We start from the raw sequence: 19,365 nt of genomic DNA on the forward strand, positions 1-19,365 counted from the left end.
TCCTCTTTCTGCACCATTGCCTTTCATTTTTGATGAAGACAAAAATGAATCTGTTTTTTTTATTTTTTTTATATTGCTCACACTTTGATTGTTGAGTTCTCAGTTAAGCACCTGAGTGTCTGCACACCTGATGGCCGTGTCTGATCAATAGTTCATATGTGTAGTGTTTTGGAAAGCAGTGTCTTGAAATGGCAAAGAAGTGATATTATGTTAGATTTGTGTGTCTAAAGTATAAGTGTGTGTAGTGTTCTGCACTAGTGTGAGGCTGAGGATGTGCTTATAGTTGTGCAGATCTTGGCTGAGGTTTTGCTCTTTGAGTTTAAGGTTTCACTAGCTGTGTGTTATTTTTATGTGTAAGCAATCGTAAAAAAAAACCCTGTAATTTTATTGGTACTATAATTTTTTTCTTTCTCAGTAGCACGTGATGGATGTGGTGTGCTCCTCCGCCAGAGGGCGACAAACACCGGACAGATCTTCCTCCGCAGAAGGAACAGTCACGTGACAGCACTAGATTCTGTCCTTCAGAAACATGGCTTCATATCACTGATGAAGTGAATAAAGAGGCACAAAATCACTTTCACGGACTTTTACATTAACTGGTGGAGTAACCTGCTCAACTCAATCTTTAACTATCTTCAAGAATCAGCTAAAAACACATCTCTTCCATCTCTATTTGACCCTCTAACTCTAGCACTCTCTATTCTATTTCTGTTCTCAAACAAACAAAACATTGAGCCTTTTAGACATGAACTCTATTAATTTTCTATCTGCTTGTTTTAAAAAAATAAAAATAACATTAGCTTCTCTATTATTTTTGTATTCTATTGGTTTTCTTTTCATTTATATTATAATTAACAAAAATAAATAAAGCCTCTAACCCTAGCTTGCTCTATTATTTTTCTGTTCTATCAGTCTTATTTTTATTTCTTTTTTATTGTTTTTATTTTATTTTTTAACTGTGTTAGTCTAACTGAGACTTAAGTCATAGCACTTGTATATCATTGCTCTTTTGCTGGTTTTGGTTGCTTCTACTGTCCTCATCTGTAAGACACTTTGGATAAAAGCATCTGCTAAATGACTAAATCTAATGTAAATGTAACTGTGAACAGAGTGGTTTAGGAAGGGTTTCCTATATCACTGTCTCTTGTGATCAATCACTACTGTTTGAAGAAAGGATCTGCTGGTGAATAAATGTAAATGTGAGTAATAAACACACACTGATGAACACTACCCGCTCTCTATGTTGAGTGAAGGTTGTTGTGTATCCAACACACTAAACTAACTCAAGACCTCGTGTTCATCTCGTCATTAAATGATCAGAGCTGGCATGTTCACCGTTGGAGGATTCCCGCGGCAGACCGGCTGAGAGGTTCGGTTGTTAAAAATAGAAGAGTTTGACATCTGGATGTTTACAGTCATTAAATGTTCTGACTTGATTGGCCAATCAGAGAGCTCAAGAAATGAACAGGTGTGCCTGTGATTGGCTAAACGGTGTAAATACAAGGTTATGCTGGATTTAACTGTGTGTGCTTTGCTCATGTGTGTTGATGGTTTGCTCTGCGTGTGGTGTGTGAAGAGCTGTGTGAGTCACGCTGAACTGAGAGTTTGCTGCCCTGATCACTTTCATCTTCTCTAGACACATCTTCGTGTGATACAGAAAGGCTAAACTTCACACCTTCGGCTGACCTTGTTTATACTCTAGCACAGAATCGTGTCTGTGACACATGAACGACTGATGGAGTCATTATAAAGCAAATGTGCCAAACCAAGTGTAATTTCAGGCGTCTGTCACTTCAAACACACACAAACATCAGTCGTTCAGCTGCTTCAGGTGACAGGAGCATCCCAGAGACAATCCAGACAGATCCATGTTCAGCTGATCGACTGCAGCCGGAAACCACCAGTGAACAACACTCTGTGTGTGTGTGTGTGTGTCTGTCTGTGTGAGTGTGTGTGTGTGTGTGTGTGTGTGTCTGTCTGTGTGAGTGTGTGTGTGCGTGCGTGCGCGTGCGTGTGTGGTGTGTGTGTGTGTGTGCGTGCGTGCGTGCGTGTGTGAGTGTGTGTGTGTGTGTGCATGTGTCTGTGAGATCTAATTATTTTATTGTACTGCTTATATAAACTCAGAAATTCGTGCAGCTTAAAATCAAGATGTCATGCAGCATTTGAGCTCTAGATTTATAAAAAGCATTTCAGTTTTAAGAAATATTGTATTACAGTTTTTCTCAATTGCTAAAACACTATAACCAGGCTTTTGAACTAAAATTGAAAAACCATAATGGCATTTTTGAAAAAAGCACACCCATTTTGCTGAATATATAACACTATCCCCTGCTTTAACACATGAGTCAGATTTGGTGAACTGTTACTGCACAACTCTACACAAATCTCTACATTTCTCAGTGTTTACACCCTGTGTTCATTTAGAAAGCACCAGCATTCAGTATTGTTCACTCAATCAGCACACCGTTACCCGAGTAGAAACACTAGGAGTCCAAGATGATCTCACACCAATCAGATCCTGCGATGGATAAAGGCCAAAGTCAGCTTAAATTCTCAAAACTACTTTTTCAACCTCCACATGATCTAGTCACTTGTGCTTGGGTACATTCATGCACCTGATAATGTGCAGTCGTCTGTGGTTTCCTACAGTTGCTCAACATGCATTATATACTTCTCTGAAATAGCTCAAAAGTACATCTCACCAGCCTTCAATTGGAAAGAAAGCATATGTTGGGGGGGGGGGCGTAGATCACTAGTAACAGTGTAACTGTGTTTTTCAATCAATATCCTACATACAGTAATGTGTACATTAGTGCTTTTGAAACACAATAAACGCACAGATTCATATATGACTAATGCAGGGACTCCTAAACTCTTTTTGAATATATTTACTTGAAGTCTCCTGGTGAATAACACATTTGCATGTTTCTGGTTCTCATGCCATGACATGCAAACAAGTCAAATATGTAATCTCTTGAGTAAGATGTTTGTTCTGATTAGTCTGCTGTAATTTTACAATGATTTAATTTAAATATTATATTTTTATGATTTAATGCATTATCAGCTTTTTTTTAAACTGATGAATCCCTGCAGTTCTTTCACAATCCCCTGTTTGTTAAATGTATTTGTGTTGTTAATAACATTGAATGTAATATATCTGTTCTTACTCCTCGTATTCTGATATCGATCTGTGTGTGGCTCTTACAGTGAGAGTGTGAAATGGCATCAGATCATGACCTCAATAAACCTGACACACTTCTGTTCCTTCCTGGAACAAAATCAAACAGATTTTCCTCCCATAATGCAGTGTTATTGTGGTGTGTGTGAGTGTGTGTGTGTGTGTGAGTGCTGTGGTTCAGCACCAGTCCGTGTAGCTGAAAACAGTCTATTATTGTCTCAACTGATGGCATCAAAAGCAATGTTGCCCTGCAAGCATTCAAGCAGCGCGTGGCTGATATGACGCACACACACACACACACACACACACACACACCTCTAAACTCTAAACACAAATTCATAACTTCTCACCCAATTCCCCACACTTCTTATTCTCAGGTCAGGTTGAAGCTGTCCACTCAAAACTATTCAATCTTGCTGAAATAAACACACTTTGCCCTCAGAGACACACACACTACAACACAGTCATACACACTGAGATCAGTTCAGAACACTGTTGCAGAAACCTTCTTTTGGCAATCAGGCATCATTTTACATCTCAGCGTCTCTTTGTCTTCTTCTTTTTCTTTGAAGTTTAACGGCGGCTTGCATTCAAGAGCGTTGCATTGCTATCATCTTCTGGATTATTCTCCTGCAATGTTACTCCAGTTTATTTCCTCCAGCTTGTTTTCCTCTATTATATTTTCCTCATCAAACCGTTCTTATTAAGAAATTACCTATATTTTCCTGCTTTGCCTAATCACTCCACTTTGCAGTATGTCTTTAATACCTGTCCCTGCCAACCATCTCTTCTTAATTCTTAAATCATATTTCTCCTCTACTCTTCATAACTTCTGCAAATTAAAAGTACATGTTCAATGGTTTCTAATGTCTGATAATACTCACAGAATCCAGTAGGATGCTTCCCTATAATCTGTAATATCACTGTGTCCTATTCTTAATCTTCTCATCACTATTACTTCTCTCCTAGTCCCTCCCCAATTCCTCTCTGTGCCAACTTTATTTTGAATGGAAACAAATGTCTTCCTTCAGCTTCCCCGTCCTACTGACACTGCCATTCTCTCACGGCTTCTTTCCAAACTGTACTTTTCCCTGCAGATTTTCACATCTTTATATTTACTTCAATATTATCTTTTTTAATTGCTTGTTTAGCTAATTTATCCACTCTCGCATTGCCCAAAATCCCTATATGAGCTGGGGTCACAGATCAGTCGAATTTTATTATATTTTTCCGAACCTTGTTACACTGGTGCAGAAACCCGGGAAGGAAGAAGAGCATCGCCGCCATGCAATCTCCGTCAGGTACGCCATTTGCGGACATCATCCAGTCGCTCACCGGTCTTCATCAGGAACAACACCAACACATGCTGGCGATCAAGGAGGAGCAGGACAACCGCTTTGAGGCGCTCCTCCGGGCCCAGCATGAAGACCGTGAGCTGTTCCGGAGCTGGGTAGACCGGGAGGTCCGGGCCACCCCCTCGTTCAAAGACAATACATCTCCTCTGCCGTTCAACAAGATGGGGCCTCAGGATGATCCGGAGGCCTTCCTGGACCTGTTCGAGAAGTCGGCAGAGGCTCAAGGGTGGCCCCCCGCGGACTGGCCCCTGCGGCTCATTCCTCTGCTGTCCGGGGAGGCGCAGGTAGCCGCTCACCAACTGCCAGTCCAAAACCTCCTGGCCTACCAGGACCTCAAGCGTGCCATCCTCCAGCGGGTCGGTCGGACCCCGGAGCAACATCGCCAGAGCTTCAGGACTCTGACCCTGGAAGAGTCTGGCCGGCCCTTCGTGGTGGCACAGCAGCTCCGGGACTCCTGCCGCAAGTGGTTGATGGCAGACAGTAGCGACGTCGAGGACGTGATCGATCGTGTGGTACTGGAGCAGTTCGTGGCCAAGCTGCCGAGGACGACTGCGCAGTGGGTCTAGTGCCACCGCCCGACGTCGCTGAACCAGGCCATCCAGCTGGCGGAAGACCAAATGGTGGCGTGTCCAGGGGTCGGCGACCCCTTACCATCTGCTTCTCTCTCTCCCTCTCTCTCCTCCCCTCCCATCTCTCTCCCTAAATCTGTCCCGCTCCCCAGGTCCCGTGGAGGGCTTCCGCCAAATCTAGCCCCAAGGTGGAGGACGGGTTACGGGGGCGAACCAGCAGCGGGGCCCAGGGCTCCTCCCAGGGGTGGGAGTTCGCCCACGGGATCCTTTCCCCAGGCCACGCCCTCTCCGCTCTCTCCTCGCCAATCGCTTGACCTACTTCCTGCCGCCAGGGTGGCGGTAAAACTGGGCCGGCCTGTTGGCGCTGCGGGGACCCAGGGCATTTTATTGATAGGTGTCCGTCGATGGAAGTGGGGACGTTGATCCGGGTCCCCGACGCGCCAAAGGCTGCCCTCGATCAAGCTGGCTTATACCAAATACCAGTGAGTGTCGAGGGGGGTACATATCAGCCTTTGGTGGATTCAGGATGTAACCAATCCTCCATCCATCAAAGCCTGATTCATCCGAGGGCATTGGATAGTAGCCGCATGGTTAGGGTTCGGTGTGTACACGGGGAAGTGGTGAATTATCCTATTTTGCCTGTGGATATTAAATTTAGGGGAGAAAAACATAGAATAGAGGTGGCAGTTAATCCGCACCTCAGGCATCCGATAATTTTGGGTACGAATTGGCCCGCGTTTAATAAATTATTGGGGTATTTGTGTTCGGATGTCTCTTGGGGAAAAAAAGAGAGGGCTAGAGTAGTGGTTGCGCAGGTGGGAGAGGCTGAACCGGAACCTCCGGAGCCTGTTGCAGGGGAACCGAGTGCTCTCGAGCGGAACATCCTCCCTGAGCGCGATGATTTTCCCCTGGAACAGTCCCGCGATGAAACGCTGAAAAATGCTTTTGACCAGGTTCGTTCAATCGACGGGCAGCTTCTCCACCCTGACCAACCGCTCTCTTATCCTTATTTTTCAATTTTAAAAGATAGGCTGTATCGGGTGATCCAAGACGCCCAGACAAAGCAAGATACAACCCAGTTATTGATACCTAGAAGCCTTCGGGAAATGCTTTTCCAGGCGGCTCATTGTAATCCAATGGCCGGGCATTTAGGGCAAGCGGCTACACTAAACCGTCTCATGGCCCGCTTCTTCTGGCTGGGCATTCACGAGAATGTGCGCAGGTGGTTCGCGGCTTGTCGTGAATGTCAGTTGGTGAATCCACCGGTCCCCTTCGAACGAATTGGCATGGACTTCATCGGGCCATTAGAGCGGTCAGCATGGGGACATCGCTTTGCATTAGTTCTGGTGGACTATGCAACGCGATATCCTGAAGCAGTGCCTCTCCGCTCTATTTCCGCTAAGAGTGTGGCGAGTGCACTGTTTCAGTTAATCTCCCAGGTGGGGATCCCAAAGGAGATCCTCACCGATCAAGGCACGGCATTTATGTCATGTACTATTCGCGAGCTTTTAGGAATTATTGGGCATTAGATCGATTCGAACAAGCGTCTATCACCCACAAACAAACGGACTGGTCGAACAATGTAATCGCACGTTAAAATCCATGATTCGTAAATTCGTTCAGGAAGACGCCAAAAATTGGGAAAAAAGGCAAGGACCCTTTGAGGTCACACGGCGGGTTGGGGATCTTAACTATGAGGTAGCTCGAACGGATAGGGGCGGGGCACATCAAATATACCACCTCAACCTGCTAAAAAAATGGTCTGAGGCGGAATCAGTGATGCTGGCGACGGTAGTGAGTGGGGAGGAGGATCTCGGTCCAGAAGTGAGTTCAAAATCCCAATCTCTCGCTCTGGCCCCTGGAGGAGACCACCTCTCGCCCTCGCAGCTCACTGATATAAAGTCCATCCAAGCAGCCTTTGCTGATGTGTTCTCGCCCCTGCCTGGTCGAACGGTTTTCATTCAGCACCATGTTGAGACCGTGGTAGTTCGCAGCCGGCCGTATAGATTACCTGAACATAAAAAAAAGGTGGTTCAAGGGGAGTTAGAGGCAATGCTAGAAATGGGAGTAATAGAAGAGTCCAACAGTGACTGGCCGAGCCCGATAGTCTTAGTGCCTAAAACAGACGGCTCCGTGCGGTTCTGTGTGGACTATAGAAAAGTGAATGCTGTGTCGAAATTCGACGCATATCCAATGCCCAGGGTGGACGAATTGCTTGATTGACTAGGCACTGCTCGCTTTTACTCGACGCTGGACTTAACTAAGGGTTATTGGCAGATCCCCTTGTCTCCCATGACCAAAGAAAAAACAGCTTTCATAACGCCGTTCGGTTTACACCAATTCGTTACTCTTCCGTTCAGGTTATTCGGGGCTCCAGCCACTTTTCAGCGTCTGATGGACAAAATTCTCCGTCCGCATGCTGCATATGCCGCTGCCTACCTGGATGACATCTTCATCTACAGTGGGGATTGGCAGCGACATATGCAGCATTTGCGAGCGGTCCTAAAGACGCTGAGGAGGGCTGGGCTTACGGCTAATCTGAAGAAGTGTGCAATTGGGCAGGTGGAAGTAAGATATCTGGGTTTCCACTTGGGTCATGGACAGGTGCGTCCCCAAATTGATAAGACTGCAGCAGTTGCAACGTGTCCAAGGCCTAAGACCAAAAAGGAGGTTAGACAGTTCCTAGGGCTGGCAGGGTATTATAGAAGGTTTGTACCTAATTTTTCGGATACTGCTAGCCCGCTGACTGATTTAACTAAAAAGGAGGCACCAGATACAGTCCAGTGGACGGAGCAGTGCCAGCAGGCTTTCACCCAGATAAAGGCTGCTCTGTGTGGCGGACCGCTCCTGAATGCTCCTAACTTTTCTCTCCCCTTTATCTTGCAGACAGACGCGTCGAACAGAGGGTTGGGCGCAGTCCTGTCCCAGGAGGTGGAGGGGGAAGAACGGCCGGTGCTGTACATCAGTCGGAAGCTCTCTAAGAGAGAGACGATGTACAGCACCATAGAAAAAGAATATCTGTCGATCAGATGGGCTGTTCTTACCCTCCGATATTACCTCCTGGGGCAGGAGTTCACCCTCTGTTCGCACCACGCTCCCCTGCAATGGCGCCACCGCATGAAAGATACCAACGCGCGGATCACCCGGTGGTATCTCGCTTTACAACCTTTTAAATTTCAGGTGATCCACAGGCCGGGTGTACAGATGGCTGTGGCTGACTTCCTCTCCAGTCGGGCGGTGGGGGTATGTGGCAAGGGGGGCGTGGTTTAGCGGAATCTGCAACGGGAGAGAGACTGGGGGAGCAGAGCGAGGCGTAAGTAGGTCAAGTGCAAATAACGAACACTTGTGTTTGATTGCAGTAATTGGCGTGGAGAGACCGGATATAAGCCGAGTCACCGCAGAGAGAGAGAGAGAGAGACACGCTGGGACCTCGTACTGCACTGGGAAGCCTCAACAGTGAAATTGAAGTTATTGACTGTGTTTGAGCAATATTTTGCTGATTATGTCAAGAGGGCATCGTGATTTGTTTTATTGGTTAAATAAACGAGCGTCCCAGCAACAAGCCGACCCCTGCCTTCTTCCTTCCTATTAAGACTGTGTCGAACCTTGTTACACTCCCATTTACCATTCTTTCCATTAGTTTACAGATATGAGAAGTCAGGTCAATGGGTCTATAATTCATTGGCTTACTACAAATCCCGATTCCATAAAAGTTGGGACTGTCCAAATTGTGAATAAAAACAGAATGCAATGATGTGGAAGTTTCAAAGTCAAAGTCAGAGTCACCTTTATTTATATAGCGCTTTAAACAAAATACATTGCGTCAAAGCAACTGAACAACATTCATTAGGAAAACAGTGTGTCAATAATGCAAAATGATAGTTTAAGACATTTCATCATTGAATTCAGTTATGTCATCTCTGTTCAGTTAAATAGTGTCTGTGCATTTATCTGCGCACTCATCCCAACAACCCTATAGACCAAACTGACCCAGCTCTCTGTCCCTAGCTCTATCTGTCAGTGGCTCACCAGCTTTCTGACAGATAGGCAACAGTTAGTGAGACTGGGGAAATTCACATCAAACAGCTGCTCCACCAACACTGGTGCCCCTCAGGGCTGTGTTCTCTCCCCTCTGCTTTTCTCCCTGTACACCAACGACTGCACCTCTAAAGACCCCTCTGTCAAGCTCCTAAAGTTTGCAGACGACACTACAGTCATCTGCCTCATCCAGGATGGTGATGAGTCTGCTTACAGACAAGAGGTTGAGCAGCTGGCTGTCTGGTGCAGTCTTAACAACCTGGAGCTGAACACGCTCAAAACAGTGGAGATGATCGTGGACTTCAGGAGAAACCCCCCTGCACTCCCCCCACTCACCATCATGAACAGCACTGTGACTGCAGTGGAGTCATTCAGGTTCCTGGGAACCACCATCTCTCAGGACCTGAAGTGGGACATTCACATTGACTCCATTGTGAAAAAGGCCCAGCAGAGGTTGTATTTCCTTCTCCAGCTGAGGAAGTTTAACCTGCCACAGGAGCTGCTGAAACAGTTCTACTCAGCCGTCATTGAGTCTTTACTGTGTACTTTACTGTGTTTAACTTTCTGGTTTGGATCAGCAACAAAATCAGACATCAGAAGACTACAGAGAACTGTTCGGACTGCTGAAAGGATTATTGGTGCTCCCCTGCCCACCCTTCAAGAACTGTATACATCCAGAGTGAGGAAAAGGGCTCAGAAAATCACTCTGGATCCCTCATATCCAAGTCACCCCATCTTTGAACTTTTGCCATCTGGCCGGCGCCTCAAAGCCGCAAATACCACAACAGTCAAGCACAAGAACAGTTTCTTCCCCCAGGCAATCTACCTCATGAACAGTTAAATGTTCCCCACTTATGCTTATGCAATAAAAATGTGCAATATCCTTATATTTATTTGTTACCCCTCCACCTAGTACATCCCTGGATCTTACTCAATCCTATTCCATTATCATTTATAGCACAATTGTTTATACACTTATTTATTAGCCTTTTTTTTTTTTTTTTTTTGTCTGTGTGTTGTTGTCTCTGTGCACTGGAAGCTTATGTCACTAAAACAAATTCCTTGTATGCGCAAGCATACTTGGCAATAAAGCTCTTTCTGATTCTGATTCTGATTCTGATCCTCTGCCCATCTTGACTTCTGAGAGACACTGCCACTCTGAGAGGCTCTTTTTATACCCAATCATGTTCCCAATTGACCTAATAAGTTGCAAATTGGTCCTCCAGCTGTTCCTTATATGTACATTTAACTTTTCCAGCCTCTTATTGCTACCTGTCCCAACTTTTTGGAATGTGTAGCTCTCATGAAACCCAAAATGAACCAATATTTGGCATGACATTTCAACATGTCTCACTTTCAACATTCAATATGTTATCCATATTATATTGTGAATAAAATATAAGTTTATGAGATTTGTAAATTATTCCATTCCTTTTTTACTCACAATTTGTACAGTGTCCCAACTTTTTTTGAATCAGGTTTGTAGAATCTTTCCCTGGTTTTCTTGTCCCTCTATTTCCTCAAGCTGATTTTGCAGTCTTCTACATGGATTATAATAATTTATGATTACACATTTCTTCCCCATACTCCACTACTACATACTTATGTTCACTCCCTAACACACCTATAAGTGGAATTTCCTGTTTGACAAATCTAACACAGCCACCATTTGCACCATTTATCACTATTTCTTCTTCTCCTCCCACTGTTCCTTCTGCTCTTGTTGGACTTCTCTTGTCCCCCTATTCATATGTTCCCTCTTCTGACTCTCCTTTTCTCATTTTTTAACAGCCTCATTTTAACTTTCACTTCTTTTTTCATCACTTCACTCCCCCGAAATGCGACACTGTGATTCCCTTCACAACTGCAACACTTTGGCCTTAGTTCTTCCTCACTCTTTCCATGATGATGATCCCCACTGCACCTGGCACACCTTCTTTTTCCTTCGCACACCTCAGCCACACGTCCAAATGCCTGGCATTTATAGCATCTCATTTGCTTAGGAATATTTTATCTTATGTTATATCTAATGAATCCGTAATATACCTCTTTTGGCACATCCTTTGACAGATTCTGTTTCAGTTATATAAATTCCCCTTGTCATTCTTATGGCATTTTTAACTGATCTGTATCGTACCCTCATGTTCTGCACTTGTTCTTTCATATTTACAGTAAGAGGACGACCATACACCACTCTCTTCCTGCCACCTGTTCTTCTCTCTCACTCTTATCACTTTGCCAACATTAATTTTTCCAATGCAGTTCATCTTCTTTGCCTTTTCTATCTGCCCCTCATTTTTACATCCTATAAGTAGATTTCCATCCATCAATATTCTTGCAAATTTCACTTCTCCTACTTGCCCTCTTATTATTTTGGTTAATTTAAGATCCATTTTCTTAATTCCCCTTTCTCCTTCAAATTGTACCACTACATTAAACAGTACTGCTTTAAGACTTTCTCCTTCATCATCTCTTCCTCGTCCTCCCATTTATCTTGTCCTATGTATAAATAGTGATTCCAGTTAAGAGTTCCTTTGTTGGCTGTTAAATGTCTTTGGAGTTCCACGTCTTTGAATTAAAATTCCATGTTGAAGAAATTTCCAGCGTCTCCTTGTTCCTCGATCCCCGTGTAGCATGACAGAACAGCTGAATGAAAGAGTAAGTGGCACCTGTTTTACCCATTATATGGGGAGTCCTTTGTTCTTCTTTTGATGTTGTGATCAATTGATGAACGAGCAAGTGTCTGGAGAGCCTACGCTCCCAATCTGGGACTCATCAGCAGGCTGTCCCCAAATCAAGGCCGCCGCCAGTTCCTATGGCAAGCCCAAAGGATATTAATGTGGCAAGCCCAATGAAAAAATGCGGCCAGTGTCAGTCCAGTGTCCGCTCCTCGAAAGAGCCTTCCAGACCGCCCTCCAGTGCCTGATCCCCAGTTAAGCCCAGGATGGGCTCCAGGCCCCAAGTACAGCCCATAAATTTCCAAGTATATTTTTGGGTGTGGGGTAGTAAGGCTCCAGTCGTAGAGACCGCGGTCTCAGCATTGGAGGCTGCTCTGCTCTGGCGCCCCAAACGGGTTCCGCTGCGGTGTGCTTGAAACAAAATAAACTGAGTAAAAGTTTCTTAACGTACAGGGTTCATGTCATTGTAATAAAGTAGTTTATGATTGGTTGACTGTGAACAAACACACTATAAGTGTCTAGCATTTTATCTAATCTGAATTACTTCTGAAATTCTAACCCTACTGCTTATCTACAAAGAAATTATTATTTAGGAAGAGGTTAAAGTGGAGCAGTTCTGTCTCTAAGTGTAATGCCTTTACCAGCCGCACTAGCACAAACTCCACAAGAATCATCTGAAACACACCGACAGCAGGAGCTCACGGTCACACACATTTATCAGTGTGCACAGTGTGTGTGTGTGTGTGTGTGTGTGTGGGAAACGGTTGCTGTACGTGTGTTATCAGATCACTGAGTGTCCGTGAGGATCTGTTAAACGGCTGGTGTGTGGTGAGAGAGACGCTGATATCAGTGTCTGACACACTCACGCCTGTCACTCTAGCAGAAGAAATATAGGGAAGGCTTCCTGTGAACACACACACGCATGAACACACTCATACACACACACACACCGATCACTACAATACAGCATAAAACATAAATGTAGCAAAACAAGTTTTATTTCATAAATGACCAAAAATGTGATTTTTATTTGTTTATTAAGTGTAAATGTATTTATATTTTTTTCTCCATCTTCATCTCGGCACTTCTCTTCAGCAGACAGATGAGATCATAAACCTATCCTTCATCTTAGATCATACATCCTATACATGTTCTATACTGTTCTGCTTACAGTAAGTGATATTTAGCTCAGTTTTTCTTTTTTCCCCACAGATCAAATTTAATATATCATCTCAAGCTCTTCACTGTTTTAAACTTTGAAAAACTTGATTATGAGTATAGTTCGCTGTGGTGTAAATTATGAAAAAAACTGTGGGACAGTCATAAGTTTAGAAACCTATACTTAATACATAAACTTATATACAATTTATTTATACATAAATATCGAAATCCAGTTTACTGTAACTTAACTATATGATAAGATCATCAAGTTGTAAATATGAAATAGTTTGTGTGTGTGTGTGTGTGTGTGTGTGTGAAAAATCATAATTCTATATCCAACATCTGTGTCTGAGACAAAGGTTAATTAATAAAGTCTAAAGGAATGTCATTTGCATGTTGATCTATATCTGACAATATGTACTAGCCACAAACACACTATGATAAAGAGACCACTCATTTCTATGATCACAGTTATGATAATATGAATTGCAGAAGAGTTTTCAATCCGTCCAAAACATGACTCGATGTGTGTGTGTGTGTGTGTGTGTGTGTGACTGCAGACAGTGATGTCATGCTGCGTTCACACACTCACTGAGCTTCATGACGTGATTCACACACATAACTACAGGCTGAGTGTGTGTCTGATCATCAGACTCTCTCCTGTTTCTCTGTGGATCACAGAGCAGCCCAAAGACAGACTCCGAATCAGAATCAGAATGAGCTTTATTGCCAGGTTATGTTTACACATACGAGGAATTTGTTTTTATGACAGAAGCTTCCGTGGTGCATTAGAAGGACTGTGACAGAACAAAATCGCAGAGAAAAAAACAAAACAAATAAAAGAACAAGTAAGGAATAACAATATACAAATTTACAATCATATGTGTAGGTATATTCCAAAAGACAGTTTTGTATGTACAGGTAAATTATGTGCAAATTTGAAGTGTAGACTAAGTGTGTGTGTTAGATAAATAAGAGTATGAGTGTATAATAGTCCACAGTTATCAAGTGTTCATGAGATGGATTGTCTGGGGGAAGAAACTGTTTCTGTGTCTGATCGTTCTGATGCTCCGAGCTCTGTAGCGTCGACCAGATGGCAACACTTTAAAGAATAAGTGCAAGGCTTTGCTTATTAAAATATTAATATTCCTATAAATTTATGGTAAAGTTACAGTCTGAGAGTCAGACTTGTAAACTCAGTGGGCAGCAAAAATGACACACGTGTGTGTGCGCGTGTCGGTCTGAGCGTGTGTTTGTGTGCGCACGTGTCGGTCTGTGCATGTGTGTGTGTGTCTGTGTGTGTGTGTGTCGGTCTGAGCGTGTGTGTGTGTGTGTGTTTTGCTTGTTCCAGCGGGCTGCAGGCAGACAGTGGGTTTGTTTAGTCTCATGAAGTTGAAAAGAAGCTCAGCAGACGGAGAGAGGAGAAATGTTCAAATACTGCAGTGTATAATAGTGTGTGATAGACAGTTAAGCGACATGGGTGTGTGTGAGCGAGAGAGAGAGTGACGCGTCTGTCTGCTCGTGTGACTTTCATGTTTTAGGTCTCTTAGAGTAGAGGTTTTTTGTAAGCCCCGTGAAGCCTTGGTTAACAGTGAATGTAGAACAGCCACAAGACGCTGACGTGGATCGGAGTCACTAAAACCTCTTAAGCTGTTCTACATTCACTGTAAACCACAGCTTCATGGGGCTTATTGTTTTGTTATAAAACATTATTGCAGTTCTCGATTCTGATTGGTTTTAGATTGTAACAAAGCAACTGAACAGCATTAAATAGGAAAATAGTATATTAATAAATGTCAGTTATGCAAAAAAGCAGTTCATCATTGAATTCAATTATGTCATCATCCAGCTCAGTTCAGTTTAAATCGTATCTGTGCAATCAAGTCAAAGATATCGCTGTAGATGAAGTGACCCCAACTAAGCAAGCCAGAGGCGACAGCGGCAAGGAACCGAAACTCCATCGGTGACAGAATGGAGAAAAAAACCTTGGGAGAAACCAGGCTCAGTTGGGGGTCAGTTCTCCTCTGACCAGACGAAACCAGTAGTTCAATTCGTGGCTGCAGCAAAGTCAGATTGTGCAGAAGAATCATCTGTTTCCTGTGGTCTTGTCCTGGTGCTCCTCTGAGACAAGGTCTTTACAGGGGATCTGTATCTGGGCTCTAGTTGTCCTGGTCTCCTCTGTCTTTCAGGGATGTAGAGGTCCTTTCTAGGTGCTGATCCACCATCTGGTCTGGATACGTACTGGATCCGGGTGACTGCAGTGACCCTCTGATCTGGACACAGACTGGATCTGGTGGCTACGGTGACCTCGGAACAAGAGAGAAACAGACTAATATTAGCGTAGATGCCATTCTTCTAATGATGTAACAAGTACATCAGGTTTTATGGGAAGTGTTGCCGGTTCCGGTTCAGTTGATTTTGATATTCTAGGTATTATCAAATTGCCTGAGTTTTGAGAACGTAGCGGACGTAGAGGATTATAATGTAAAAGGAGCTCATTTAAATACTGAGGTGCTAAACCATTCAGGGCTTTATAAGTAATAAGCAATATTTTAAAATCTATACGATGTTTGATAGGGAGCCAGTGCAGCGATGACAGGACCGGGCTAATATGGTCATACTTCCTGGTTCTAGTAAGAACTCTTGCTGCTGCATTTTGGACTAGCTGTAGTTTGTTTACTAAGCATGCAGAACAACCACCCAATAAAGCATTACAATAGTCTAACCTTGAAGTCATAAATGCATGGATTAACATTTCTGCATTTGACATTGAGAGCATAGGCCGTAATTTAGATATATTTTTGAGATGGAAAAATGCAGTTTTACAAATGCTACAAACATGGCTTTCTAAGGAAAGATTGCTATCAAATAGCACACCTAGGTTCCTAAGAATTAACATAGCAGCCATCAAGTCTAAGATATCGTTCTAAGTTGCTACATGCAGAGTTTTTATATCAACACCCACACCCTTCCTCCTAACTCCTGTTTCTCAGCCTGTAGATCTGTGAAGAGGAATAATGCAAAGGATTCTGAAAGCAGAGGATAAGGAAAGCCAAAGGCCAGACGGTGTCTCTCCAGCCTGATCAAAGCCTGTGCTGTCCAGCTATCATCCATCTTCATATTGATCTTCAACAGATCCCTGGAGCTGTGTGAAGTCCCCTCCTGCTTCAGATGTTCCACCATCATCCCTTTACCCAAGAAAACAATAATCACAGGACTTAATGACAACAGACCGGTTGCTTTAATATCTGTGGTAATGAAGTAATTTGAGAGACTGGTGTTGGTATACTTGAAGGACATCACTGGACCATTGCTGGACCCCCTGCACTTTTCTTACAGAGCAAACAGGTCTGTGGATGACGCAGTAAATTTGGGATTGCACTATAACCTCCAACATCTGGACAAACCAGGGACTTATGCAAGGATTTTGCTTGTGGACTTCAGCTCTGCTTTCATCATCACCATCATCCCGGACACCCTTAAGAATAAACCGACCCAGCTCTCTGTGCCCACCTCCGTCTGTCAGTGGATCACCAGCGTCCTGACAGACAGGCAGCAGCTAGTGAGGCTGGGAAAATACACATCCAGCACCCGTACAATCAGCACCGGAGCTCCCCAGGGCTGCGTTCTCTCCCCGCTGCTCTTCTCCCTGTACACTAATGATTGCACGTCTAAGGACCCTTCTGTCAAGCTCCTGAAGTTTGCAGACGACACCACACTCATCGGCCTCATTCAGGACGGTGACGAGTCTGCTTACAGACAGGAGGTTAAAGAGCAGGCTGTCTGGTGCACTCTCAACAACCTGGAGCTTAACACGCTCAAAACAGTGGAGATGATTGTGGACTTTAGGAGAAACCCCCCTGCACTCCCCCCACTCACCATCATGAACAGCACTGTGACTGCAGTGGAGTCATTCAGGTTCCTGGGCACCACCATCTCTCAGGACCTGAAGTGGGACATTCACATTGACTCCATTGTGAAAAAGGCCCAGCAGAGGTTGTACTTCCTTCGCCAGCTGAGGAAGTTTAACCTGCCACAGGAGCTGCTGAAACAGTTCTACTCCGCTACAATTTAAACTGACTACTTGTACTTTTACTTGATTACATTTCTGAAGAAAAAAAACATACTCTTTACTCCTTACAATTTTATTTCATCTTGAAAAGTACATTCTATTTTTATTTTATCTTCTGCACATTAAATATGGTAAACAGAAGCTCAAACGTGTGTGCCTGACATGAGAACTAATAATCATTGTTTTCATGCATCAACACACACATTTCTACTTCAGTTATGACTTTCATCAGGTTCAAAAAGTTCACCATCAAATCTGAGGAAGCATTTTTTTTTTGTTCTCTCCCTTTAACCATTCTTCTGTATTGTCTGTCAGAAAAATAGTACTTCTACTTTTTCAATGCTTGAGTACAATTTAAAATTGTACTTTTTATCTTTACTCAAGTATGATTTTGACCAAATAATTGTACTTTTAATTGAGTAAAATTTTCACTGAGTACTTGTACTTTAACTTGAGTAAAATTTTGGAGTACTTTTTACACCTGACTGCAACAGACTGTTAGTAGCGTAGAAAGGATCATTGGAGTGCACCAGGTAACATCGTCACAGACCCCCCTCACCCCAGACACAACCTGCTGACACTTCTCCCTCAGGCAGACACTACAGATCTCGGTGCACTAGAACATCTGGGTATAAAAACCCCAATGCCATCTCCAGCTTAAACAGCTAGCACATGAATCATTACCTGTGTTCTGTTATTCATTTCTGAAATTCATTTTATATCTTTAATTATTGCCTTTTCAAGTATTATGTAAATACATATGCATAGTACATAGTAAACAAATTCAGATGTCAGATGTGTATGTATGTACCAGGAGCACCTTAAAAGAAACACACCAAATTCCTTGTGTGTTTGCGCACACCTGGCGAATAAAGCTAAGTCTGATTCTGAATTCTAAAAATGTGAGGACTTTAGATACGGCTTTGGATGCGTCTAACTCAGGGATTCCTGTACATTTTTCGGTTCCGGCAACAGAGCCCCTGCAGCAGGGCAACTGGGTGACGGTGAGGCAGCATAGTCGTGGGTCAAAACACCGCTCTTCTGTTCCGATCAAAACATTAAACAGGTTCTCCCCACTCAATGATGCACCCACTGAGAAACCTGATGAAAGTGCTCTAGTTATTGGTGATTCTATTGTACGGAACGTGAATATAGAGACACCAGCCACCATAGTCAAATGTTTACCGGGAGCCAGAGCGCCTGACATCTTGGCAAATTTAAAGGGGGGGTGAAATGCTCGTTTTCACTCAATATCCTGTTAATCTAATCTGAGTACCTAAAGAGTAGTACTGCATCCTTCATAACTCCAAAAAGTCTTTAATTTTATTATATTCATAAGAGAAAGATAGTCTGCACCGATTTTTCCTGGAAAAACACGACCGGCTGGAGGCGTGACGTGTGGGCGGAGCTAAAGAATCACGAGCGCCAGTAGGCTTTTGTGTTGAGAGCGTTTGGAAGCTGTGACATTACCGTGAGGAAAAAAACATCCAAAACAAACCATGGCTAACAGTCAGATTCAGCGTATATTTATGATCCAGAATAAGATCCAGAGGCTGAAATTTAACAAGAGCAGCATCAGCAACAAAGTCTCTATGTGGTATGTACTGAAACTGTATATATTTGCTTAGCGGTTTTGGAAATTTTTAATATTTTTTTTATTTTTTTTTAAGCTGTACATGTGGAAAGTGCAGTTTGATGACAACATCGCATGTTTTTTACTTGATGTGCTTACGCGCCGATAGCTAAGTTAACAACACAGAGATATTTGAAGCAGTTTTACTCACTGCATGCGGTTCCAACACACGATCATGACCATTTTTCGTTGGGACTGCATTATCCTTAAGAAATAAACGATGTACAAATCCGGCGTCAAACTGGGCCTTGTTTGTAAAACAAGCATCTTCAAAATGCAGGGAACAAACACTTGCACAACTCCGTTGATGCTCCGTAAAAATAAACTCCATCCACTGGTCCCTTAATGCTGTTTCTCTTTTGGTAATCTGTGCAGGGTTGTCTTGCCCTGGCAACCAAAAACACACTTCTTTTGTGACATTTTGCAACGCTCTCGCTCTGATCAGTGAATGTCTGTGCTCTCATTGCTCTGCTATACGGGAGTGCGCGCTCTTTCAGGAGAAGTGCCCTTAGGATCCATATGACGAAATTCCGCTCCATCTAACGTCACAAAAATACTCCTTCAAACGTATAACTTAATTTTTGAAACTTTGTCCATGTTTAGCATGTGAATCCAACTCTTTAACAGTGTAAAAAAAACTCAGTATGCATGAAATAGCATTTCACCCCCCCCTTTAAAAGT

The sequence above is a fragment of the Carassius auratus genome, chromosome 6 (assembly GCF_003368295.1).
Source record: "Carassius auratus strain Wakin chromosome 6, ASM336829v1, whole genome shotgun sequence".
Taxonomy (NCBI): Eukaryota; Metazoa; Chordata; class Actinopteri; order Cypriniformes; family Cyprinidae; genus Carassius; species Carassius auratus.